The sequence below is a fragment of the Pholcus phalangioides genome, unplaced genomic scaffold (assembly GCF_987345545.1).
Source record: "Pholcus phalangioides strain wild (caught in Gottingen) unplaced genomic scaffold, Ppha-v1.0 ptg000017l_1, whole genome shotgun sequence".
NCBI classification, from domain to species: Eukaryota; Metazoa; Arthropoda; class Arachnida; order Araneae; family Pholcidae; genus Pholcus; species Pholcus phalangioides.
In genome coordinates, this window is record NW_028301610.1 from 41,136,762 (window position 1) to 41,157,282 (window position 20,521).

The 20,521-nt window shown below is 45.6% G+C and overlaps 53 non-coding genes across 53 annotated transcripts; all 53 read right to left on the reverse strand.

Moving 5' to 3' along the window:
- Positions 1–72: 72 nt before the first annotated feature.
- On the reverse strand, positions 73–154 carry TRNAL-CAG (transfer RNA leucine (anticodon CAG)). The gene has a single exon. It is a non-coding gene; the product is annotated as a tRNA-Leu (tRNA).
- Positions 155–412: 258 nt separating this feature from the next.
- Positions 413–494, reverse strand: TRNAL-UAG (transfer RNA leucine (anticodon UAG)). Its single transcript has one exon. It is a non-coding gene; the product is annotated as a tRNA-Leu (tRNA).
- An 88-nt stretch (positions 495–582) lies between these two features.
- TRNAL-CAG (transfer RNA leucine (anticodon CAG)) lies at positions 583–664 on the reverse strand. The gene has a single exon. It is a non-coding gene; the product is annotated as a tRNA-Leu (tRNA).
- Positions 665–752: 88 nt separating this feature from the next.
- TRNAL-UAG (transfer RNA leucine (anticodon UAG)) lies at positions 753–834 on the reverse strand. Its single transcript has one exon. It is a non-coding gene; the product is annotated as a tRNA-Leu (tRNA).
- An 88-nt stretch (positions 835–922) lies between these two features.
- On the reverse strand, positions 923–1,004 carry TRNAL-CAG (transfer RNA leucine (anticodon CAG)). Its single transcript has one exon. It is a non-coding gene; the product is annotated as a tRNA-Leu (tRNA).
- Positions 1,005–1,262: 258 nt separating this feature from the next.
- On the reverse strand, positions 1,263–1,344 carry TRNAL-CAG (transfer RNA leucine (anticodon CAG)). Its single transcript has one exon. It is a non-coding gene; the product is annotated as a tRNA-Leu (tRNA).
- A 258-nt stretch (positions 1,345–1,602) lies between these two features.
- Positions 1,603–1,684, reverse strand: TRNAL-UAG (transfer RNA leucine (anticodon UAG)). Its single transcript has one exon. It is a non-coding gene; the product is annotated as a tRNA-Leu (tRNA).
- An 88-nt stretch (positions 1,685–1,772) lies between these two features.
- On the reverse strand, positions 1,773–1,854 carry TRNAL-CAG (transfer RNA leucine (anticodon CAG)). The gene has a single exon. It is a non-coding gene; the product is annotated as a tRNA-Leu (tRNA).
- Positions 1,855–2,624: 770 nt separating this feature from the next.
- TRNAL-CAG (transfer RNA leucine (anticodon CAG)) lies at positions 2,625–2,706 on the reverse strand. Its single transcript has one exon. It is a non-coding gene; the product is annotated as a tRNA-Leu (tRNA).
- A 258-nt stretch (positions 2,707–2,964) lies between these two features.
- On the reverse strand, positions 2,965–3,046 carry TRNAL-UAG (transfer RNA leucine (anticodon UAG)). Its single transcript has one exon. It is a non-coding gene; the product is annotated as a tRNA-Leu (tRNA).
- An 88-nt stretch (positions 3,047–3,134) lies between these two features.
- On the reverse strand, positions 3,135–3,216 carry TRNAL-CAG (transfer RNA leucine (anticodon CAG)). Its single transcript has one exon. It is a non-coding gene; the product is annotated as a tRNA-Leu (tRNA).
- A 940-nt stretch (positions 3,217–4,156) lies between these two features.
- Positions 4,157–4,238, reverse strand: TRNAL-CAG (transfer RNA leucine (anticodon CAG)). Its single transcript has one exon. It is a non-coding gene; the product is annotated as a tRNA-Leu (tRNA).
- An 88-nt stretch (positions 4,239–4,326) lies between these two features.
- Positions 4,327–4,408, reverse strand: TRNAL-UAG (transfer RNA leucine (anticodon UAG)). The gene has a single exon. It is a non-coding gene; the product is annotated as a tRNA-Leu (tRNA).
- Positions 4,409–4,496: 88 nt separating this feature from the next.
- Positions 4,497–4,578, reverse strand: TRNAL-CAG (transfer RNA leucine (anticodon CAG)). Its single transcript has one exon. It is a non-coding gene; the product is annotated as a tRNA-Leu (tRNA).
- Positions 4,579–5,518: 940 nt separating this feature from the next.
- Positions 5,519–5,600, reverse strand: TRNAL-CAG (transfer RNA leucine (anticodon CAG)). The gene has a single exon. It is a non-coding gene; the product is annotated as a tRNA-Leu (tRNA).
- An 88-nt stretch (positions 5,601–5,688) lies between these two features.
- On the reverse strand, positions 5,689–5,770 carry TRNAL-UAA (transfer RNA leucine (anticodon UAA)). The gene has a single exon. It is a non-coding gene; the product is annotated as a tRNA-Leu (tRNA).
- Positions 5,771–5,858: 88 nt separating this feature from the next.
- On the reverse strand, positions 5,859–5,940 carry TRNAL-CAG (transfer RNA leucine (anticodon CAG)). The gene has a single exon. It is a non-coding gene; the product is annotated as a tRNA-Leu (tRNA).
- Positions 5,941–6,028: 88 nt separating this feature from the next.
- On the reverse strand, positions 6,029–6,110 carry TRNAL-UAG (transfer RNA leucine (anticodon UAG)). Its single transcript has one exon. It is a non-coding gene; the product is annotated as a tRNA-Leu (tRNA).
- An 88-nt stretch (positions 6,111–6,198) lies between these two features.
- Positions 6,199–6,280, reverse strand: TRNAL-CAG (transfer RNA leucine (anticodon CAG)). Its single transcript has one exon. It is a non-coding gene; the product is annotated as a tRNA-Leu (tRNA).
- A 251-nt stretch (positions 6,281–6,531) lies between these two features.
- TRNAL-UAG (transfer RNA leucine (anticodon UAG)) lies at positions 6,532–6,613 on the reverse strand. Its single transcript has one exon. It is a non-coding gene; the product is annotated as a tRNA-Leu (tRNA).
- An 88-nt stretch (positions 6,614–6,701) lies between these two features.
- On the reverse strand, positions 6,702–6,783 carry TRNAL-UAG (transfer RNA leucine (anticodon UAG)). Its single transcript has one exon. It is a non-coding gene; the product is annotated as a tRNA-Leu (tRNA).
- Positions 6,784–7,041: 258 nt separating this feature from the next.
- TRNAL-UAG (transfer RNA leucine (anticodon UAG)) lies at positions 7,042–7,124 on the reverse strand. The gene has a single exon. It is a non-coding gene; the product is annotated as a tRNA-Leu (tRNA).
- Positions 7,125–7,382: 258 nt separating this feature from the next.
- Positions 7,383–7,464, reverse strand: TRNAL-UAG (transfer RNA leucine (anticodon UAG)). The gene has a single exon. It is a non-coding gene; the product is annotated as a tRNA-Leu (tRNA).
- Positions 7,465–8,902: 1,438 nt separating this feature from the next.
- TRNAL-UAG (transfer RNA leucine (anticodon UAG)) lies at positions 8,903–8,984 on the reverse strand. The gene has a single exon. It is a non-coding gene; the product is annotated as a tRNA-Leu (tRNA).
- Positions 8,985–9,072: 88 nt separating this feature from the next.
- On the reverse strand, positions 9,073–9,154 carry TRNAL-UAG (transfer RNA leucine (anticodon UAG)). The gene has a single exon. It is a non-coding gene; the product is annotated as a tRNA-Leu (tRNA).
- A 257-nt stretch (positions 9,155–9,411) lies between these two features.
- TRNAL-UAG (transfer RNA leucine (anticodon UAG)) lies at positions 9,412–9,493 on the reverse strand. The gene has a single exon. It is a non-coding gene; the product is annotated as a tRNA-Leu (tRNA).
- Positions 9,494–9,580: 87 nt separating this feature from the next.
- On the reverse strand, positions 9,581–9,662 carry TRNAL-UAG (transfer RNA leucine (anticodon UAG)). Its single transcript has one exon. It is a non-coding gene; the product is annotated as a tRNA-Leu (tRNA).
- A 258-nt stretch (positions 9,663–9,920) lies between these two features.
- TRNAL-UAG (transfer RNA leucine (anticodon UAG)) lies at positions 9,921–10,002 on the reverse strand. The gene has a single exon. It is a non-coding gene; the product is annotated as a tRNA-Leu (tRNA).
- Positions 10,003–10,590: 588 nt separating this feature from the next.
- On the reverse strand, positions 10,591–10,672 carry TRNAL-UAG (transfer RNA leucine (anticodon UAG)). Its single transcript has one exon. It is a non-coding gene; the product is annotated as a tRNA-Leu (tRNA).
- An 88-nt stretch (positions 10,673–10,760) lies between these two features.
- TRNAL-UAG (transfer RNA leucine (anticodon UAG)) lies at positions 10,761–10,842 on the reverse strand. The gene has a single exon. It is a non-coding gene; the product is annotated as a tRNA-Leu (tRNA).
- Positions 10,843–11,099: 257 nt separating this feature from the next.
- Positions 11,100–11,182, reverse strand: TRNAL-UAG (transfer RNA leucine (anticodon UAG)). The gene has a single exon. It is a non-coding gene; the product is annotated as a tRNA-Leu (tRNA).
- Positions 11,183–11,270: 88 nt separating this feature from the next.
- TRNAL-UAG (transfer RNA leucine (anticodon UAG)) lies at positions 11,271–11,352 on the reverse strand. The gene has a single exon. It is a non-coding gene; the product is annotated as a tRNA-Leu (tRNA).
- A 428-nt stretch (positions 11,353–11,780) lies between these two features.
- On the reverse strand, positions 11,781–11,862 carry TRNAL-UAG (transfer RNA leucine (anticodon UAG)). Its single transcript has one exon. It is a non-coding gene; the product is annotated as a tRNA-Leu (tRNA).
- Positions 11,863–12,450: 588 nt separating this feature from the next.
- Positions 12,451–12,532, reverse strand: TRNAL-UAG (transfer RNA leucine (anticodon UAG)). Its single transcript has one exon. It is a non-coding gene; the product is annotated as a tRNA-Leu (tRNA).
- Positions 12,533–12,620: 88 nt separating this feature from the next.
- On the reverse strand, positions 12,621–12,702 carry TRNAL-UAG (transfer RNA leucine (anticodon UAG)). The gene has a single exon. It is a non-coding gene; the product is annotated as a tRNA-Leu (tRNA).
- A 257-nt stretch (positions 12,703–12,959) lies between these two features.
- TRNAL-UAG (transfer RNA leucine (anticodon UAG)) lies at positions 12,960–13,042 on the reverse strand. The gene has a single exon. It is a non-coding gene; the product is annotated as a tRNA-Leu (tRNA).
- Positions 13,043–13,130: 88 nt separating this feature from the next.
- On the reverse strand, positions 13,131–13,212 carry TRNAL-UAG (transfer RNA leucine (anticodon UAG)). The gene has a single exon. It is a non-coding gene; the product is annotated as a tRNA-Leu (tRNA).
- Positions 13,213–13,640: 428 nt separating this feature from the next.
- TRNAL-UAG (transfer RNA leucine (anticodon UAG)) lies at positions 13,641–13,722 on the reverse strand. The gene has a single exon. It is a non-coding gene; the product is annotated as a tRNA-Leu (tRNA).
- An 88-nt stretch (positions 13,723–13,810) lies between these two features.
- On the reverse strand, positions 13,811–13,892 carry TRNAL-UAG (transfer RNA leucine (anticodon UAG)). Its single transcript has one exon. It is a non-coding gene; the product is annotated as a tRNA-Leu (tRNA).
- Positions 13,893–13,980: 88 nt separating this feature from the next.
- On the reverse strand, positions 13,981–14,062 carry TRNAL-UAG (transfer RNA leucine (anticodon UAG)). The gene has a single exon. It is a non-coding gene; the product is annotated as a tRNA-Leu (tRNA).
- Positions 14,063–14,149: 87 nt separating this feature from the next.
- TRNAL-UAG (transfer RNA leucine (anticodon UAG)) lies at positions 14,150–14,231 on the reverse strand. The gene has a single exon. It is a non-coding gene; the product is annotated as a tRNA-Leu (tRNA).
- Positions 14,232–14,489: 258 nt separating this feature from the next.
- Positions 14,490–14,571, reverse strand: TRNAL-UAG (transfer RNA leucine (anticodon UAG)). The gene has a single exon. It is a non-coding gene; the product is annotated as a tRNA-Leu (tRNA).
- Positions 14,572–14,659: 88 nt separating this feature from the next.
- On the reverse strand, positions 14,660–14,742 carry TRNAL-UAG (transfer RNA leucine (anticodon UAG)). Its single transcript has one exon. It is a non-coding gene; the product is annotated as a tRNA-Leu (tRNA).
- A 768-nt stretch (positions 14,743–15,510) lies between these two features.
- Positions 15,511–15,593, reverse strand: TRNAL-UAG (transfer RNA leucine (anticodon UAG)). Its single transcript has one exon. It is a non-coding gene; the product is annotated as a tRNA-Leu (tRNA).
- A 428-nt stretch (positions 15,594–16,021) lies between these two features.
- On the reverse strand, positions 16,022–16,103 carry TRNAL-CAG (transfer RNA leucine (anticodon CAG)). Its single transcript has one exon. It is a non-coding gene; the product is annotated as a tRNA-Leu (tRNA).
- Positions 16,104–16,191: 88 nt separating this feature from the next.
- Positions 16,192–16,273, reverse strand: TRNAL-CAG (transfer RNA leucine (anticodon CAG)). Its single transcript has one exon. It is a non-coding gene; the product is annotated as a tRNA-Leu (tRNA).
- Positions 16,274–16,531: 258 nt separating this feature from the next.
- On the reverse strand, positions 16,532–16,613 carry TRNAL-UAG (transfer RNA leucine (anticodon UAG)). Its single transcript has one exon. It is a non-coding gene; the product is annotated as a tRNA-Leu (tRNA).
- A 258-nt stretch (positions 16,614–16,871) lies between these two features.
- TRNAL-UAG (transfer RNA leucine (anticodon UAG)) lies at positions 16,872–16,953 on the reverse strand. Its single transcript has one exon. It is a non-coding gene; the product is annotated as a tRNA-Leu (tRNA).
- Positions 16,954–17,211: 258 nt separating this feature from the next.
- On the reverse strand, positions 17,212–17,293 carry TRNAL-CAG (transfer RNA leucine (anticodon CAG)). The gene has a single exon. It is a non-coding gene; the product is annotated as a tRNA-Leu (tRNA).
- A 598-nt stretch (positions 17,294–17,891) lies between these two features.
- TRNAL-CAG (transfer RNA leucine (anticodon CAG)) lies at positions 17,892–17,973 on the reverse strand. Its single transcript has one exon. It is a non-coding gene; the product is annotated as a tRNA-Leu (tRNA).
- A 1,099-nt stretch (positions 17,974–19,072) lies between these two features.
- Positions 19,073–19,154, reverse strand: TRNAL-CAG (transfer RNA leucine (anticodon CAG)). The gene has a single exon. It is a non-coding gene; the product is annotated as a tRNA-Leu (tRNA).
- An 87-nt stretch (positions 19,155–19,241) lies between these two features.
- On the reverse strand, positions 19,242–19,323 carry TRNAL-CAG (transfer RNA leucine (anticodon CAG)). Its single transcript has one exon. It is a non-coding gene; the product is annotated as a tRNA-Leu (tRNA).
- Positions 19,324–19,751: 428 nt separating this feature from the next.
- TRNAL-UAG (transfer RNA leucine (anticodon UAG)) lies at positions 19,752–19,833 on the reverse strand. Its single transcript has one exon. It is a non-coding gene; the product is annotated as a tRNA-Leu (tRNA).
- Positions 19,834–20,521: the final 688 nt, after the last annotated feature.

Genomic DNA, 20,521 nt, shown 5'->3' on the forward strand with positions numbered 1-20,521 from the left:
GATGTAAAACATTTTCGACATGCTGTCTTTCTCATGATAAAAAGGAATGGTTTGCTCAATTACGAAAAATAATGACAGCAGTGGGATTTGAACCCACGCCTCCGAAGACACTGGTACCTGAAACCAGCGCCTTAGACCACTCGGCCACACTGTCACGGGCGTGAGCCGAAGATGTAAAACATTTTGGACATGCTGTCTTTCTCATGATAAAAAGCAATCGTTTGCTTAATTATGAAAAATAATGACAGCAGTGGAATTCCAACCCACGCCTCCGAAGAGACTGGTACTTAAAACCAGCGCCTTAGACCACTCGGCCACACTGTCACGGGGGTGAGCCTAAGATGTAAAACATTTTCGACATGCTGTCTTTCTCATGATAAAAAGCAATCGTTTGCTTAATTATGAAAAATAATGACAGCAGTGGGATTCGAACCCACGCCTCCGAAGAGACTGGTGCCTAAAACCAGCGCCTTAGACCACTCGGCCACACTGTCATGGGCATGAGCCGAAGATGTAAAACATTTTCGACATGCTGTCTTTCTCATGATAAAAAGCAATCGTTTGCATAGTTATGAAAAATGATGACAGCAGTGGGATTCGAACCCACGCCGCCGAAGAGACTGGTGCCTGAAACCAGCGCCTTAGACCACTCGGCCACACTGTCACGGGCGTGAGCCGAAGATGTAAAACATTTTGGACATGCTGTGTTTCTCATGATAAAGAGCAATCGTTTGCTTAATTATGAAAAGTAATGACAGCAGCGGGTTTCGAACCCACGCCTCCGTAGAGACTGGTGCCTAAAACCAGCGCCTTAGACCACTCGGCCACACTGTCATGGGCATGAACTTGAGATTTAAATCATTTTGGACATGCTGTCTTTCTCATGATAAAAAGCAATCGTTTGCTTTATTATGAAAAAAAATGACAGCAGTGGGATTCGAACCCACGCCTCCGAAGAGACTGGTGCCTGAAACCAGCGCCTTAGACCACTCGGTCACACTGTCACGGGCGTGAGTCGAAGATGTAAAACATTTTGGACATGCTGTCTTTCTCATGATAAAAATCAATCGTTTGCTTAGTTATGAAAAATTATGACAACAGTGGAATTCCAACCCACGCCTCCGAAGAGAGTGGTGCCTGAAACCAGCGCCTTAGACCACTCGGCCACACTGTCACGGACGTGAGCCGAAGATGTAAAACATTTTCGACATGCTGTCTTTCTCATGATAAAAAGGAATGGTTTGCTCAATTACGAAAAATAATGACAGCAGTGGGATTTGAACCCACGCCTCCGAAGACACTGGTACCTGAAACCAGCGCCTTAGACCACTCGGCCACACTGTCACGGGCGTGAGCCGAAGATGTAAAACATTTTGGACATGCTGTCTTTCTCATGATAAAAAGCAATCGTTTGCTTAATTATGAAAAATAATGACAGCAGTGGAATTCCAACCCACGCCTCCGAAGAGACTGGTACTTAAAACCAGCGCCTTGGACCACTCGGCCACACTGTCACGGGGGTGAGCCTAAGATGTAAAACATTTTCGACATGCTGTCTTTCTCATGATAAAAAGCAATCGTTTGCTTAATTATGAAAAATAATGACAGCAGTGGGATTCGAACCCACGCCTCCGAAGAGACTGGTGCCTAAAACCAGCGCCTTAGACCACTCGGCCACACTGTCATGGGCATGAGCCGAAGATGTAAAACATTTTCGACATGCTGTCTTTCTCATGATAAAAAGCAATCGTTTGCATAGTTATGAAAAATGATGACAGCAGTGGGATTCGAACCCACGCCGCCGAAGAGACTGGTGCCTGAAACCAGCGCCTTAGACCACTCGGCCACACTGTCACGGGCGTGAGCCGAAGATTTAAAACATTTTCGACATGCTGTCTTTCTCATGATAAAAAGCAATCGTTTGCTCAATTACGAAAAATAATGACAGCAGTGGGATTTGAAGCCACGCCTCCGAAGAGACAGGTTATCTGAAACCAGCGCCTCAGATCACTCGGCCACGCTGTCACGGGCGTGAGCCGAAGATGTAAAACATTTTGGACATGCTGTCTTTCTCATGATAAAAAGCAATCGTTTGCTTAATTATGAAAAATAATGACAGCAGTGGAATTCCAACCCACGCCTCCGAAGAGACTGGTGCTTATAACCAGCGCCTTAGCCCACTCGGCCACACTGTCACGGGGGTGAGCCGAAGATGTAAAACATTTTCGACATGCTGTCTTTCTCATGATAAAAAGCAATCGTTTGCTCAATTACGAAAAATAATGACAGCAGTGGGATTTGAAGCCACGCCTCCGAAGAGACTGGTTATCTGAAACCAGCGCCTCAGATCACTCGGTCACACTGTCACGGGCGTGAGCCGAAGATGTAAAACATTTTGGACATGCTGTCTTTCTCATGATAAAAATCAATCGTTTGCTTAGTTATGAAAAATAATGACAACAGTGGAATTCCAACCCACGCCTCCGAAGAGAGTGGTGCCTGAAACCAGCGCCTTAGACCACTCGGCCACACTGTCACGGACGTGAGCCGAAGATGTAAAACATTTTCGACATGCTGTCTTTCTCATGATAAAAAGGAATGGTTTGCTCAATTACGAAAAATAATGACAGCAGTGGGATTTGAACCCACGCCTCCGAAGACACTGGTACCTGAAACCAGCGCCTTAGACCACTCGGCCACACTGTCACGGGCGTGAGCCGAAGATGTAAAACATTTTGGACATGCTGTCTTTCTCATGATAAAAAGCAATCGTTTGCTTAATTATGAAAAATAATGACAGCAGTGGAATTCCAACCCACGCCTCCGAAGAGACTGGTACTTAAAACCAGCGCCTTAGACCACTCGGCCACACTGTCACGGGGGTGAGCCTAAGATGTAAAACATTTTCGACATGCTGTCTTTCTCATGATAAAAAGCAATCGTTTGCTTAATTATGAAAAATAATGACAGCAGTGGGATTCGAACCCACGCCTCCGAAGAGACTGGTGCCTAAAACCAGCGCCTTAGACCACTCGGCCACACTGTCATGGGCATGAGCCGAAGATGTAAAACATTTTCGACATGCTGTCTTTCTCATGATAAAAAGCAATCGTTTGCATAGTTATGAAAAATGATGACAGCAGTGGGATTCGAACCCACGCCGCCGAAGAGACTGGTGCCTGAAACCAGCGCCTTAGACCACTCGGCCACACTGTCACGGGCGTGAGCCGAAGATTTAAAACATTTTCGACATGCTGTCTTTCTCATGATAAAAAGCAATCGTTTGCTCAATTACGAAAAATAATGACAGCAGTGGGATTTGAAGCCACGCCTCCGAAGAGACAGGTTATCTGAAACCAGCGCCTCAGATCACTCGGCCACGCTGTCACGGGCGTGAGCCGAAGATGTAAAACATTTTGGACATGCTGTCTTTCTCATGATAAAAAGCAATCGTTTGCTTAATTATGAAAAATAATGACAGCAGTGGAATTCCAACCCACGCCTCCGAAGAGACTGGTGCTTATAACCAGCGCCTTAGCCCACTCGGCCACACTGTCACGGGGGTGAGCCGAAGATGTAAAACATTTTCGACATGCTGTCTTTCTCATGATAAAAAGCAATCGTTTGCTCAATTACGAAAAATAATGACAGCAGTGGGATTTGAAGCCACGCCTCCGAAGAGACTGGTTATCTGAAACCAGCGCCTCGGATCACTCGGCCACACAGTCACAGGCGTGAGCCGAAGATGTAAAACATTTTGGACATGCTGTCTTTCTCATGATAAAAATCAATCGTTTGCTTAGTTATGAAAAATAATGACAGCAGTGGAATTCCAACCCACGCCTCCGAAGAGACTGGTGCCTGAAACCAGTGCCTTAGACCACTCGGCCACACTGTCACGGACGTGAGCCGAAGATGTAAAACATTTAGGACATGCTGTCTTTCTCATGATAAAAAGCAATCGTTTGCTTAATTATGAAAAATAATGACAGCAGTGGAATTCCAACCCACGCCTCCGAAGAGACTGGTACTTAAAACCAGCGCCTTAGACCACTCGGCCACACTGTCACGGGGGTGAGCCTAAGATGTAAAAAATTTTCGACATGCTGTCTTTCTCATGATAAAAAGCAATCGTTTGCTTAATTATGAAAAATAATGACAGCAGTGGGATTCGAACCCACGCCTCCGAAGAGGCTGGTGCCTGAAACCAGCGGCTTAGACCACTCGGCCACACTGTCACGGGCGTGATCCGAAGATGTAAAACATTTTGGACATGCTGTCTTTCTCATGATAAAAAGCAGTCGTTTGCTCAATTATGAAAAATAATGACAGCAGTGGGATTCAAACCCACGCCTCCGAAGAGACTGGTGCCTAAAACCAGCGCCTTAGACCACTCGGCCACACTGTCATGGGCATAAACTTGAGATGTAAATCATTTTGGACATGCTGTCCTTCTCATGATAAAAAGCAATCGTTTGCTCAATTATGAAAAATAATGACAGCAGTGGGATTCGAACCCACGCCTCCGAAGAGACTGGTGCCTGAAACCAGCGCCGTAGACCACTCAGCCACACTGTCACGGGCGTGAGCCGAAGATGCAAAACATTTTCGACATGCTGTCTTTCTCATGATAAAGAGCAATCGTTTGCTCAATTACGAAAAATAATGACAGCAGTGGGATTTGAAGCCACGCCGCCGAAGAGACTGGTTATCTGAAACCAGCGCCTCAGATCACTCGGCCACGCTGTCACGGGCGTGAGCCGAAGATGTAAACCATTTTGGACATGCTGTCTTTCTCATGATAAAAAGCAATCGTTTGCTTAATTATGAAAAGTAATGACAGCAGCGGGTTTCGAACCCACGCCTCCGTAGAGACTGGTGCCTATTATCAGCGCCTCAAAACCACTCGGCCACACTGTCACGGGCGTGATCCGAAGATGTAAGACATTTTCGACATGCTGTCTTTCTCATGATAAAAAGCAATCGTTTGCTTAATTATGAAAAATAATGACAGCAGTGGAATTCCAACCCACGCCTCCGAAGAGACTGGTACTTAAAACCAGCGCCTTAGACGACTCGGCCACATTGTCACGGGGGTGAGCCTAAGATGTAAAACATTTTCGACATGCTGTCTTTCTCATGATAAAAATCAATCGTTTGCTTAGTTATGAAAAATAATGACAGCAGTGGAATTCCAACCCACGCCTCCGAAGAGACTGGTGCCTGAAACCAGCGCCTTAGACCACTCGGCCACACTGTCACGGATGTGAGCCGAAGATGTAAAACATTTTTGACATGCTGTCTTTCTCATGATAAAAAGCAATGGTTTGCTTAATTATGAAAAATAATGACAGCAGTGGGATAAGAACCCACGCCTCCAAAGAGACTAGCGCCTGAAACCAGCGCCTTAGACCACTCGGCCACACTGTCATGGGCATGAGTCGAAGATGTAAAACATTTTCGACATGCTGTCTTTCTCATGATAAAAAGCAATCGTTTGCATAGTTAGGAAAAATGACGACAGCAGTGGGATTCGAACCCACGCCGCCGAAGAGACTGGTGCCTGAAACCAGTGCCTTAGACCACTCGGCCACACTGTCACGGGCGTGAGCCGAAGATGTAAAACATTTTCGACATGCTGTCTTTCTCATGATAAAAAGCAATCGTTTGCTCAATTACGAAAAATAATGACAGCAGTGGGATTCCAACCCACGCCTCCGAAGAGACTGGTACTTAAAACCAGCGCCTTAGACCACTCGGCCACACTGTCATGGGGGTGAGCCTAAGATGTAAAACATTTTCGACATGCTGTCTTTCTCATGATAAAAAGCAATCGTTTGCTTAATTATGAAAAATAATGACAGCAGTGGGATTCGAACCCACGCCTCCGAAGAGACTGGTGCCTGAAACCAGCGCCTTAGACCACTCGGCCACACTGTCACGGGCGTGAGCCGAAGATGTAACAAATTTTGGACATGCTGTCTTTCTCATGATAAAAAGCAATCGTTTGCTTAATTATGAAAAATAATGACAGCAGTGGGATTCGAACCCACGCCTCCGAAGAGACTGGTGCCTAAAACCAGCGCCTTAGACCACTCGGCCACACTGTCACGAGCATGGGCCGAAGATGTAACAAATTTTGGACATGCTGTCTTTCTCATGATAAAAAGCAATCGTTTGCTTAATTATGAAAAATAATGACAGCAGTGGGATTCGAACCCACGCCTCCGAAGAGACTGGTACCTGAAACCAGCGCCTTAGACCACTCGGCCACACTGTCACGGGCGAGAGCCGAAGATGTAAAACATTTTGGACATGCTGTCTTTCTCATGATAAAAAGCAATCGTTTGCTTAATTATGAAAAATAATGACATCAGTGGGATTCAAACCCACGCCTCCGAAGAGACTGGTGCCTTAAAACCAGCGCCTTTGACCACTCGGCCACGGGCATGAGCCGAAGATGTAACACATTTTGGACATGCTGTCTTTCTCATGATAAAGAGCAATCGTTTGCTTAATTATGAAAGATAATGACAGCAGTGGGATTCGAACCCACGCCTCCGAAGAGACTGATGCCTAAAACCAGCGCCTTAGACCACTCGGCAACATTGTCATGGGCCTGAACCTGAGATGTAAAACATTTTGGACATGCTGTCTTTCTCATGATAAAAAGCAATCGTTTGCTTAACTACGAAAAATAATGACAGCAGTGGGATTTGAACCCACGCCTCCGAAGAGACTGGTGTCTAAAACCAGCGCCTTAGACCACTCGGCCACACTGTCACGGGGGTGAGCCGAAGATGTAAAACATTTTCGACATGCTGTCTTTCTCATGATAAAAAGCAATCGTTTGCTTAATTATGAAAAACAATGACAGCAGTGGAATTCCAACCCACGCCTCCGAAGAGACTGGTGCTTAAAACCAGCGCCTTAGACCACTCGGCCACACTGTCACGGGGGTGAGCCGAAGATGTAAAACATTTTCGACATGCTGTCTTTCTCATGATAAAAAGCAATCGTTTGCTTAATTATGAAAAATAATGACAACAGTGGGGTTCGAACCCACGCCTCCGCAGAGACTGGTGCCTAAAACCAGCGCCTTAGACACACTCGGCCACACTGCCACGGGCGTGAGCGGAAGATGTAAAACATTTTGGTCATGCTGTCTTTCTCATGATAAAAATCAATCGTTTGCTTAGTTATGAAAAATAATGACAGCAGTGGAATTCCAACCCACGCCTCCGAAGAGACTGGTGCCTGAAACCAGCGCCTTAGACCACTCAGCCATACTGCCACGGGCGTGAGCCGAAGATGTAAAACATTTTGGACATGCTGTCTTTCTCATGATAAAAAGCAATCGTTTGCTTAATTATGAAAAATAATGACAGCAGTGGGATACGAACCCACGCCTCCGAAGAGACTGGTGTCTAAAACCAGCGCCTCAGACCACTCGGCCACACTGTCAACGGCATGAGTCAAAGATGTAAAACATTTTGGACATGCTGTCTTTCTCATGATAAAAAGTAATCGTTTGCTTAATTATGAAAAATAATGACAGCAGTGGGATTCGAACCCACGCCTCCGAAGAGACTAGTGCCTGAAACCAGCACCTTAGACCACGCGGCCACACTGTCACGGGCGTGAGTCGAAGATGTAAAACATTTTGGACATGCTGTCTTTCTCATGATAAAAAGCAATCGTTTGCTTAATTATCAAAAATAATGACAGCAGTGGAATTCGAACCCACGCCTCCGAAGAGACTGGTGCCTTAAACCAGCGCCTTAGACCAATCGGACACACTGTCATGGGCATGAACCTGAGATGTAAAACATTTTGGACATGTGTCTTTCTCATGACAAAAAGCAATCGTTTGCTTAATTACGAAAAATAATGACAGCAGAGGGATTCGAACCCACGCCTCCGAAGAAACTGGTGCCTGAAACGAGCGCCTTAGACCACTCGGCCACACTGTCACGGGTGTGAGGCGAAGATGTAAAACATTTTGGACATGCTGTGTTTCTCATGATAAAAAGCAATCTTTTGCTTAATTATGAAAAATAATGACAGCAGTGGAATTTCAACCCACGCCTCCGAAGAGACTGGTGCCTAAAACCAGCGCCTTAGACCACTCGGCCACACTGTCACGGGCATGAGCCGAAGATTTAAAACATTTTGGACATGCTGTCTTTCTCATGATAAAAAGCAATCGTTTGCTTAATTATGAAAAATAATGAGAACAGTGGGATAAGAACCCACGCCTCCGAAGAGACTGGTGCCTAAAACCAGCGCCTTAGACACACTCGGCCACACTGCCACGGGCGTGAATCGAAGATGTAAAACATTTTGGACATGCTGTCTTTCTCATGATAAAAATCAATCGTTTGCTTAGTTATGAAAAATAATGACAGCAGTGGAATTCCAACCCACGCCTTCGAAGAGACTGGTGCCTGAAACCAGCGCCTTAGACCACTCGGCCACACTGTCACGGGCGTAAGCCGAAGATAGAAAACATTTTGGACATGCTGTCTTTCTCATGATAAAAAGCAATCGTTTGCTTAATTATGAAAACAGTGGGATTCGAACCCACGCCTCTTAAGAGACTGGTACTTGAAACCAGCGCCTTAGACCACTCCGCCACACTGTCACGGACTTGAGCCGAAGATGTAAAACATTTTGGACATGCTGTCTTTCTCATGATAAAAAGCAATCGTTTGCTTAATTATGAAAAATGATGACAGCAGTGGAATTCCAACACACGCCTTTGAAGAGACTAGGGCCTGAAACCAGCGCCTTAGACCACGCGGCCACACTGACACGGGCGTGAGCTGAAGATGTAAAACATTTTGGACATGCTGTCTTTCTCATGATAAAAAGCAATCGTTTGCTTAATTATGAAAAATAATGACAGCAGTGGGATTCGAACCCACGCCTCCGAAGAGACTGGTGCCTAAAACCAGCGCCTTAGACCTCTCGGCCACACTGTCATGTGCATGATCCGAAGATGTAAAATCGTTTGGACATGCTGTCTTTCTCATGATAAAAAGCAATCGTTTGCTTAATTTTGAAAAATAATGACAGCAGTGGGATTCGAACCCACGCCTCCGAAGAGACTGATGCCTAAAACCAGCGCCTTAGACCACTCGGCCACACTGTCATGGGCATGAACCTGAGATGTAAAACATTTTGGACATGTGTCTTTCTCATGACAAAAAGCAATCGTTTGCTTAATTACGAAAAATAATGACAGCAGAGGTATTCGAACCCACGCCTCCGAAGAAACTGGTGCCTTAGACCAGCGCCTTAGACCACTCGGCCACACAGCCATGGGCGGGAATCGAAGATGTAAAACATTTTGGACATGCTGTCTTTCTCATGATAAATAACAATCGTTTGCTTAGTTACGAAAAATAATGACAGCAGCGGGATTCGAACCCACGCCTCCGAAGAGACTGGTGCCTAAAACCAGCGCCTTAGACCACTCGGCCACACTGTCATAGGCGTGAGCCGAAGACGCAAAACATTTTGGACATGCTGTCTTTCTCTGATAAAAAGCAATCGTTTGCTTAATTATGAAAAATAATGACAGCAGTGGGATTCGAACCCACGCCTCCGAAGAGACTGGTGCCTAAAACCAGCGCCATAGACCACTCGGCCACACTGTCACGGGTGTGAGCCGAAGATGTAAAACATTTTGGACATGCTGTCTTTCTCATGATAAAAAGCAATCGTTTGCTTAATTATGAAAAATAATGACATCAGTGGGATTCGAACACACGCCTCCGAAGAGACTGGTGCCTAAAACCAGCGCCATAGACCACTCGGCCACACTGTCACGGGCTTGAGCCGAAGATGTAAAACATTTTGGACATGCTGTCTTTCTCATGATAAAAAGCAATCGTTTGCTTAATTATGAAAAATAATGACAGCAGTGGGATTCGAACCCACGCCTCCGAAGAGACTGGTGCCTAAAACCAGCGCCTTAGACCACTCGGCCACACTGTCACGGGCGTAAGCCGAAGATAGAAAACATTTTGGACATGCTGTCTTTCTCATGATAAAAAGCAATCGTTTGCTTAGTTATGAAAAATAATGACAGCAGCGGGATAAGAACCCACGCCGCCGAAGAGACTGGTGCCTGAAACCAGCGCCTTAGACCACTCGGCCACACTGTCACGGGCGTGAGCCGAAGATGTAAAACATTTTGGACATGCTGTCTTTCTCATGATAAAAAGCAATCGTTTGCTTAATTATGAAAACAGTGGGATTCGAACCCACGCCTCTTAAGAGACTGGTACTTGAAACCAGCGCCTTAGACCACTCCGCCACACTGTCACGGACTTGAGCCGAAGATGTAAAACATTTTGGACATGCTGTCTTTCTCATGATAAAAAGCAATCGTTTGCTTAATTATGAAAAATAATGACAGCAGTGGAATTCCAACACACGCCTTTGAAGAGACTAGGGCCTGAAACCAGCGCCTTAGACCACGCGGCCACACTGACACGGGCGTGAGCTGAAGATGTAAAACATTTTGGACATGCTGTCTTTCTCATGATAAAAAGCAATCGTTTGCTTAATTATGAAAAATAATGACAGCAGTGGGTTTCGAACCCACGCCTCCGAAGAGACTGGTGCCTAAAACCAGCGCCTTAGACCTCTCGGCCACACTGTCATGTGCAAGAGCCGAAGATGTAAAATCGTTTGGACATGCTGTCTTTCTCATGATAAAAAGCAATCGCTTGCTTAATTTTGAAAAATAATGACAGCAGTGGGATTCGAACCCACGCCTCCGAAGAGACTGATGCCTAAAACCAGCGCCTTAGACCACTCGGCCACACTGTCATGGGCATGAACCTGACATGTAAAACATTTTGGACATGTGTCTTTCTCATGACAAAAAGCAATCGTTTGCTTAATTACGAAAAATAATGACAGCAGAGGTATTCGAACCCACGCCTCCGAAGAAACTGGTGCCTTAGACCAGCGCCTTAGACCACTCGGCCACACAGTCATGGGCGGGAGTCGAAGATCTAAAACATTTTGGACATGCTGTCTTTCTCATGATAAATAACAATCGTTTGCTTAATTATGAAAAATAATGACAACAGTGGGATTCGAACCCACGCCTCCGAAGAGACTGGTGCCTAAAACCAGCGCCTTAGACACACTCGGCCACACTGCCACGGGCGTGAGTCGAAGATGTAAAACATTTTGGACATGCTGTGTTTCTCATGATGAAAAGCAATCGTTTGCTTATTTATGAAAAATAGTGACAGCAGTGGAATTCGAACCCACGCCTCCGAAGAAACTGGTGCCTAAAACCAGCGCCTTAGACCACTCGGCCACACGGTCATTGGCTTGAGCCTGAGATGTAAAGCATTTTGGACATGCTGTCTTTCTCATGATAAAAAGCAATCGTTTGCTTAATTATGAAAAATAATGACAGCAGTGGAATTCCAACCCACGCCTTTGAAGAGACTAGTGCCTAAATCCAGCGCCTTAGACCACTCGGCCACACTGTCACGGGTGTGAGCCGAAGATGTAAAACATTTTGGACATGCTGTGTTTCTCATGATAAAAAGCAATCCTTTGCTTAATTTTGAAAAGTAATGAAAGCAGCGGGATTCGAACCCACGCCTCCGAAGAGACTGGTGCCTGAAACCAGCGCCTCAGACCACTCGGCCACACTGTCACGGGCGCGAGCCGAAGATGTAAAACATTTTGGACATTCTGTCTTTCTCATGATAAAAAGCAATCGTTTGCTTAATTATGAAAAATAATGACAGCAGTGGGATTCGAACCCACGCCTCCGAAGAGACTGGTGCCTAAAACCAGCGCCTTAGACCACTCGGCCACACTGTCACGGGCGTAAGCCGAAGATAGAAAACATTTTGGACATGCTGTCTTTCTCATGATAAAAAGCAATCGTTTGCTTAGTTATGAAAAATAATGACAGCAGCGGGATAAGAACCCACGCCGCCGAAGAGACTGGTGCCTGAAACCAGCGCCTTAGACCACTCGGCCACACTGTCACGGGCGTGAGCCGAAGATGTAAAACATTTTGGACATGCTGTCTTTCTCATGATAAAAAGCAATCGTTTGCTTAATTATGAAAACAGTGGGATTCGAACCCACGCCTCTTAAGAGACTGGTACTTGAAACCAGCGCCTTAGACCACTCCGCCACACTGTCACGGACTTGAGCCGAAGATGTAAAACATTTTGGACATGCTGTCTTTCTCATGATAAAAAGCAATCGTTTGCTTAATTATGAAAAATAATGACACCAGTGGAATTCCAACACACGCCTTTGAAGAGACTAGGGCCTGAAACCAGCGCCTTAGACCACGCGGCCACACTGACACGGGCGTGAGCTGAAGATGTAAAACATTTTGGACATGCTGTCTTTCTCATGATAAAAAGCAATCGTTTGCTTAATTATGAAAAATAATGACAGCAGTGGGATTCGAACCCACGCCTCCGAAGAGACTGGTGCCTAAAACCAGCGCCTTAGACCTCTCGGCCACACTGTCATGTGCAAGAGCCGAAGATGTAAAATCGTTTGGACATGCTGTCTTTCTCATGATAAAAAGCAATCGCTTGCTTAATTTTGAAAAATAATGACAGCAGTGGGATTCGAACCCACGCCTCCGAAGAGACTGATGCCTAAAACCAGCGCCTTAGACCACTCGGCCACACTGTCATGGGCATGAACCTGACATGTAAAACATTTTGGACATGTGTCTTTCTCATGACAAAAAGCAATCGTTTGCTTAATTACGAAAAATAATGACAGCAGAGGTATTCGAACCCACGCCTCCGAAGAAACAGGTGCCTTAGACCAGCGCCTTAGACCACTCGGCCACACAGTCATGGGCGGGAGTCGAAGATCTAAAACATTTTGGACATGCTGTCTTTCTCATGATAAATAACAATCATTTGCTTAATTATGAAAAATAATGACAACAGTGGGATTCGAACCCACGCCTCCGAAGAGACTGGTGCCTAAAACCAGCGCCTTAGACACACTCGGCCACACTGCCACGGGCGTGAGTCGAAGATGTAAAACATTTTGGACATGCTGTCTTTCTCATGATGAAAAGCAATCGTTTGCTTATTTATGAAAAATAGTGACAGCAGTGGGATTCGAACCCACGCCTCCGAAGAAACTGGTGCCTAAAACCAGCGCCTTAGACCACTCGGCCACACGGTCATTGGCTTGAGCCTGAGATGTAAAGCATTTTGGACATGCTGTCTTTCTCATGATAAAAAGCAATCGTTTGCTTAATTATGAAAAATAATGACAGCAGTGGAATTCCAACCCACGCCTTTGAAGAGACTAGTGCCTAAATCCAGCGCCTTAGACCACTCGGCCACACTGTCACGGGTGTGAGCCGAAGATGTAAAACATTTTGGACATGCTGTGTTTCTCATGATAAAAAGCAATCCTTTGCTTAATTTTGAAAAGTAATGAAAGCAGCGGGATTCGAACCCACGCCTCCGAAGAGACTGGTGCCTGAAACCAGCGCCTCAGACCACTCGGCCACACTGTCACGGGCGCGAGCCGAAGATGTAAAACATTTTGGACATTCTGTCTTTCTCATGATAAAAAGCAATCGTTTGCTTAATTATGAAAAATAATGACAGCAGTGGGATTCGAACCCACGCCTCCGAAGAGACTGGTGCCTAAAACCAGCGCCTTAGACGACTCGGCCACACTGTCATGGGCATGAATCGAAGATGTAAAACATTTTGGACATGCTGTCTTTCTCATGATAAAAAGCAATCGTTTGCTTAATTATGAAAAATAATGACAGCAGTGGGATTCGAACCCACGCCTCCGAAGAGACTGGTGCCTAAAACCAGCGCCTTAGACGACTCGGCCACACTGTCATGGGCATGAATCGAAGATGTAAAACATTTTGGACATGCTGTCTTTCTCATGATAAAAAGCAATCGTTTGCTTAGTTATGAAAAATAATGACAGCAGCGGGATTCGAACCCACGCCTCCGAAGAGACTGGTGCCTAAAACCAGCGCCTTAGACCACTCGGCCACACTGTCATAGGCGTGAGCCGAAGACGCAAAACATTTTGGACATGCTGTCTTTCTCTGATAAAAAGCAATCGTTTGCTTAATTATGAAAAATAATGACAGCAGTGGGATTCGAACCCACGCCTCCGAAGAGACTGGTGCCTAAAACCAGCGCCATAGACCACTCGGCCACACTGTCACGGGTGTGAGCCGAAGATGTAAAACATTTTGGACATGCTGTCTTTCTCATGATAAAAAGCAATCGTTTGCTTAATTATGAAAAATAATGACATCAGTGGGATTCGAACACACGCCTCCGAAGAGACTGGTGCCTAAAACCAGCGCCATAGACCACTCGGCCACACTGTCACGGGCTTGAGCCGAAGATGTAAAACATTTTGGACATGCTGTCTTTCTCATGATAAAAAGCAATCGTTTGCTTAATTATGAAAAATAATGACAGCAGTGGGATTCGAACCCACGCCTCCGAAGAGACTGGTGCCTAAAACCAGCGCCATAGACCACTCGGCCACACTGTCACGGGCATGAGCCGAAGATGTAAAACATTTTGGACATGCTGTCTTTCTCATGATAAAAAGCAATCGTCTGCTTAATTATGAAAAATAATGACAACAGTGGGATTCGAACCCACGCCTCCGAAAAGACTGGTGCCTAAAACCAGCGCCTTAGACACACTCGGCCACACTGCCACGGGCGTGAGTCGAAGACGTAAAACATTTTGGACATGCTGTCTTTCTCATGATGAAAAGCAATCGTTTGCTTAATTTTGAAAAATAATGACAGCAGCGGGATACGAACCCACGCCTCCGAAGATACTGGTGCCTAAAACCAGCGCCTTAGACCTCTCGGCCACACTGTCATGTGCATGAGCCGAAGATGTAAAATCGTTTGGACATGCTGTCTTTCTCATGATAAAAAGCAATCGTTTGCTTAATTTTGAAAAATAATGACAGCAGCGGGATTCGAACCCACTCCTCCGAAGAGACTGGTGCCTGAAACCAGCGCCTCAGACCACTCGGCCACACTGTCACGGGCGCGAGCCGAAGATGTAAAACATTTTGGACATTCTGTCTTTCTCATGATAAAAAGCAATCGTTTGCTTAATTTTGAAAAATAATGATAGCAGCGGGATTCGAACACACGCCTCCGAAGAGACTGGTGCCTGAAACCAGCGCCTTAGACCACTCGGCCACATTGTCAATGGCATGAGTCGAAGATGTTAAACATTTTGGACATGCTGTCTTTCTCATGATAAAAAGCAATCGTTTGCTTAATTTTGAAAAATAATAACAGCAGTGGCATTCGAACGCACGCCGCCGAAGAGACTGGTGCCTAAAACCAGCGCCTTAGACCACTCGGCCACACTGTCATGGGCGGGAGTCGAAGATGTAAAACATTTTGGACATGCTGTCTTTCTCATGATAAAAAGCAATCGTTAGCTTAGTTATGAAAAATTATGACAGCAGCGGGATTCGAACCCACGCCTCCGAAGAGACTGGTGTCTAAAACTCAGCGCCTTAGACCACTCGGCCACACTGTCACATGCGTGAGCCGAAGACGTAAAACGTTTTGGACATGCTGTCTTTCTCATGATAAAAAGCAATCATTTGCTTAATTATGAAAAATAATGACAGCAGCGGAATTCCAACCCACGCCTCTGAAGAGACTGGTGCCTAAAACCAGCGCCTTAGACCACTCGGCCACACTGTCATGGTCATGAGCCGAAGATGTAAAACAGTTTGGACATGGTGTGTTTCTCATGATAAAAAGCAATCATTTGCTTAATTATGAAAAATAATGACAGCAGTGGAATACCAACCGACGCCTCCGAAGAGACTGGTGCCTGAAACCAGCGCCTTAGACCACTCGGCCACACTGTCACGGGGGTGAGCCGAAGATGTAAAACATTTTCGACATGCTGTCTTTCTCATGATAAAAAGCAATCGCTTGCTTAATTATGAAAAATAATGACAGCAGTGGGATTCGAACCCACGCCTTAGAAGAGACTGGTGCCTGAAACCAGCGCCTTAACCCTCTCGGCCACACTGTCATGGGCGGGAGGCGATGATGTAAAACATTTTGGACATGCTGTCTTTCTCATGATAAAAAGCAATCGTTTGCTTAATTATAAAAAATAATGACAGCAGGGGGATTCGAACCCACGCCTCCGAAGAGACTGGTGCCTGAAACCAGCGCCTCAGACCACTCGGCCACACTGTCATGGGAGTAAGCCGAAGATGTAAAACATTTTGGACATGCTGTCTTTCTCATGATAAAAAGCAATCGTTTGCTTAGTTATGAAAAATAATGACAGCTGTGGGATTCGAACCCATGCCTCCGAAGAGACTGGTGCCTGAAACCAACGCCTTAGACCATTCGGCCACACTGTTGTGGGCATGAAACTGAGATGTAAAACATTTTGGACATGCTGTCTTTCTCATGATTAAAAGCAATCGTTTGCTTAATTATGAAAAATAATGACAGCAGTGGGATTCGAACCCACGCCTCCGAAGAAACTGGTGCCTAAAACCAGCGCCTTAGACCACTCGGCCACACGGTCATTGGCTTGAGCCTGAGATGTAAAGCATTTTGGACATGCTGTCTTTCTCATGATAAAAAGCAATCGTTTGCTTAATTATGAAAAATAATGACAGCAGTGGAATTCCAACCCACGCCTTTGAAGAGACTGGTGCCTAAATCCAGCGCCTTAGACCACTCGGCCACACAGTCATGGGCATGAGTTGAAGATGTAAAACATTTTGGACATGCTGTCTTTCTCATGATAAAAAGCAATCGTTTGCTTAATTATGAAAAATAATGACAGCAGTGGGATTCGAACCCACGCCTCCGAAGAGACTGGTGCCTAAAACCAGCGCCTTAGACCACTCGGCCACACGGTCTTGGGCTTGAGCCTGAGATGTAAAGCATTTTGGACATGCTGTCTTTCTCATGATAAAAAGCAATCGTTTGCTTAATTATGAAAAATAATGACAGCAGTGGAATTCCAACCCACGCCTTTGAAGAGACTGGTGCCTAAATCCAGCGCCTTAGACCACTCGGCCACACTGTCATGGGCATGAGTTGAAGATGTAAAACATTTTGGACATGCTGTCTTTCTCATGATAAAAAGCAATCGTTTGCTTAATTATGAAAAATAATGACAGCAGTGGGATTCGAACCCACGCCTCCGAAGAGACTGGTACCTGAAACCAGCGCCTTAGACCACTCGGCCACACTGTCACGGGCGAGAGCCGAAGATGTAAAACATTTTGGACATGATGTCTTTCTCATGATAAAAAGCAATCGTTTGCTTAATTATGAAAAATAATGACATCAGTGGGATTCAAACCCACGCATCCGAAGAGACTGGTGCCTGAAAACCAGCGCCTTTGACCACTCGGCCACGCTGTCACGGGCATGAGCCGAAGATGTAACACATTTTGGACATGCTGTCTTTCTCATGATAAAAAGCAATCGTTTGCTTAATTATGAAAGATAATGACAGCAGTGGGAATCGAACCCACGCCTCCGAAGAGACTAGTGCCTGAAACCAGCACCTTAGACCACGCGGCCACACTGTCACGGGCGTGAGTCGAAGATGTAAAACATTTTGGACATGCTGTCTTCCTCATGATAAAAAGCAATCGTTTGCTTAATTATCAAAAATAATGACAGCAGTGGAATTCAAACCCACGCCTCCGAAGAGACTGGTGCCTTAAACCAGCGCCTTAGACCAATCGGACACACTGTCATGGGCATGAACCTGAGATGTAAAACATTTTGGACATGTGTCTTTCTCATGACAAAAAGCAATCGTTTGCTTAATTACGAAAAATAATGACAGCAGAGGGATTCGAACCCACGCCTCCGAAGAAACTGGTGCCTGAAACCAGCGCCTTAGACCACTCGGCCACACTGTCACGGGTGTGAGGCGAAGATGTAAAACATTTTGGACATGCTGTGTTTCTCATGATAAAAAGCAATCTTTTGCTTAATTATGAAAAATAATGACAGCAGTGGAATTTCAACCCACGCCTCCGAAGAGACTGGTGCCTAAAACCAGCGCCTTAGACCACTCGGCCACACTGTCACGGGCATGAGCCGAAGATTTAAAACATTTTGGACATGCTGTCTTTCTCATGATAAAAAGCAATCGTTTGCTTAATTATGAAAAATAATGAGAACAGTGGGATAAGAACCCACGCCTCCGAAGAGACTGGTGCCTAAAACCAGCGCCTTAGACACACTCGGCCACACTGCCACGGGCGTGAATCGAAGATGTAAAACATTTTGGACATGCTGTCTTTCTCATGATAAAAATCAATCGTTTGCTTAGTTATGAAAAATAATGACAGCAGTGGAATTCCAACCCACGCCTTCGAAGAGACTGGTGCCTGAAACCAGCGCCTTAGACCACTCGGCCACACTGTCACGGGCGTAAGCCGAAGATAGAAAACATTTTGAACATGCTGTCTTTCTCATGATAAAAAGCAATCCTTTGCTTAATTATGAAAAATAATGACAGCAGTGGGATTCGAACCCACGCCTCGGAAGAGACTGGTGCCTTCAACGAACGCCTTAGACCACTCGGCCACACTGTCATGGGCATGAGTCGAAGATGTAAAATATTTTCGACATGCTGTCTTTCTCATGATAAAAAGCAATCGTTTGCTTAGTTATGAAAAATAATGACAGCAGCGGGATAAGAACCCACGCCGCCGAAGAGACTGGTGCCTGAAACCAGCGCCTTAGACCACTCGGCCACACTGTCACGGGCGTGAGCCGAAGATGTAAAACATTTTGGACATGCTGTCTTTCTCATGATAAAAAGCAATCGTTTGCTTAATTATGAAAACAGTGGGATTCGAACCCACGCCTCTTAAGAGACTGGTACTTGAAACCAGCGCCTTAGACCACTCCGCCACACTGTCACGGACTTGAGCCGAAGATGTAAAACATTTTCGACATGCTGTCTTTCTCATGATAAAAAGCAATCGCTTGCTTAATTATGAAAAATAATGACAGCAGTGGGATTCGAACCCACGCCTTAGAAGAGACTGGTGCCTGAAACCAGCGCCTTAACCCTCTCGGCCACACTGTCATTGGCGGGAGGCGATGATGTAAAACATTTTGGACATGCTGTCTTTCTCATGATAAAAAGCAATCGTTTGCTTAATTATAAAAATAATGACAGCAGGGGGATTCGAACCCACGCCTCCGAAGAGACTGGTGCCTGAAACCAGCGCCTCAGACCACTCGGCCACACTGTCATGGGAATTAGCCGAAGATGTAAAACATTTTGGACATGCTGTCTTTCTCATGATAAAAAGCAATCGTTTGCTTAGTTATGAAAAATAATGACAGCTGTGGGATTCGAACCCATGCCTCCGAAGAGACTGGTGCCTGAAACCAACGCCTTAGACCACTCGGCCACACGGTCATGGGCTTGAGCCTGAGATGTAAAGCATTTTGGACATGCTGTCTTTCTCATGATAAAAAGCAATCGTTTGCTTAATTATGAAAAATAATGACAGCAGTGGAATTCCAACCCACGCCTTTGAAGAGACTGGTGCCTAAATCCAGCGCCTTAGACCACTCGGCCACACTGTCATGGGCATGAGTTGAAGATGTAAAACATTTTGGACATGCTGTCTTTCTCATGATAAAAAGCAATCGTTTGCTTAATTATGAAAAATAATGACAGCAGTGGGATTCGAACCCACGCCTCCGAAGAGACTGGTGCCTAAAACCAGCGCCTTAGACCACTCGGCCACACGGTCATGGGCTTTAGCCTGAGATGTAAAGCATTTTGGACATGCTGTCTTTCTCATGATAAAAAGCAATCGTTTGCTTAATTATGAAAAATAATGACAGCAGTGGAATTCCAACCCACGCCTCCGAAGAGACTGGTACCTGAAACCAGCGCCTTAGACCACTCGGCCACACTGTCACGGGCGAGAGCCGAAGATGTAAAACATTTTGGACATGCTGTCTTTCTCATGATAAAAAGCAATCGTTTGCTTAATTATGAAAAATAATGACATCAGTGGGATTCAAACCCACGCATCCGAAGAGACTGGTGCCTGAAAACCAGCGCCTTTGACCACTCGGCCACGCTGTCACGGGAAGGAGCCGAAGATGTAACACATTTTGGACATGCTGTGTTTCTCATGATAAAAAGCAATCGTTTGCTTAATTTTGAAAAATAATGAAAGCAGCGGGATTCGAACCCACGCCTCCGAAGAGACTGGTGCCTGAAACCAGCGCCTCAGACCACTCGGCCACACTGTCACATTTTGGACATGCTGTCTTTCTCATGATAAAAAGCAATCGTTTGCTTAATTATGAAAAATAATGACAGCAGTGGGATACGAACCCACGCCTCCGAAGAGACTGGTGTCTAAAACCAGCGCCGCAGACCACTCGGCCACACTGTCAACGGCATGAGTCAAAGATGTAAAACATTTT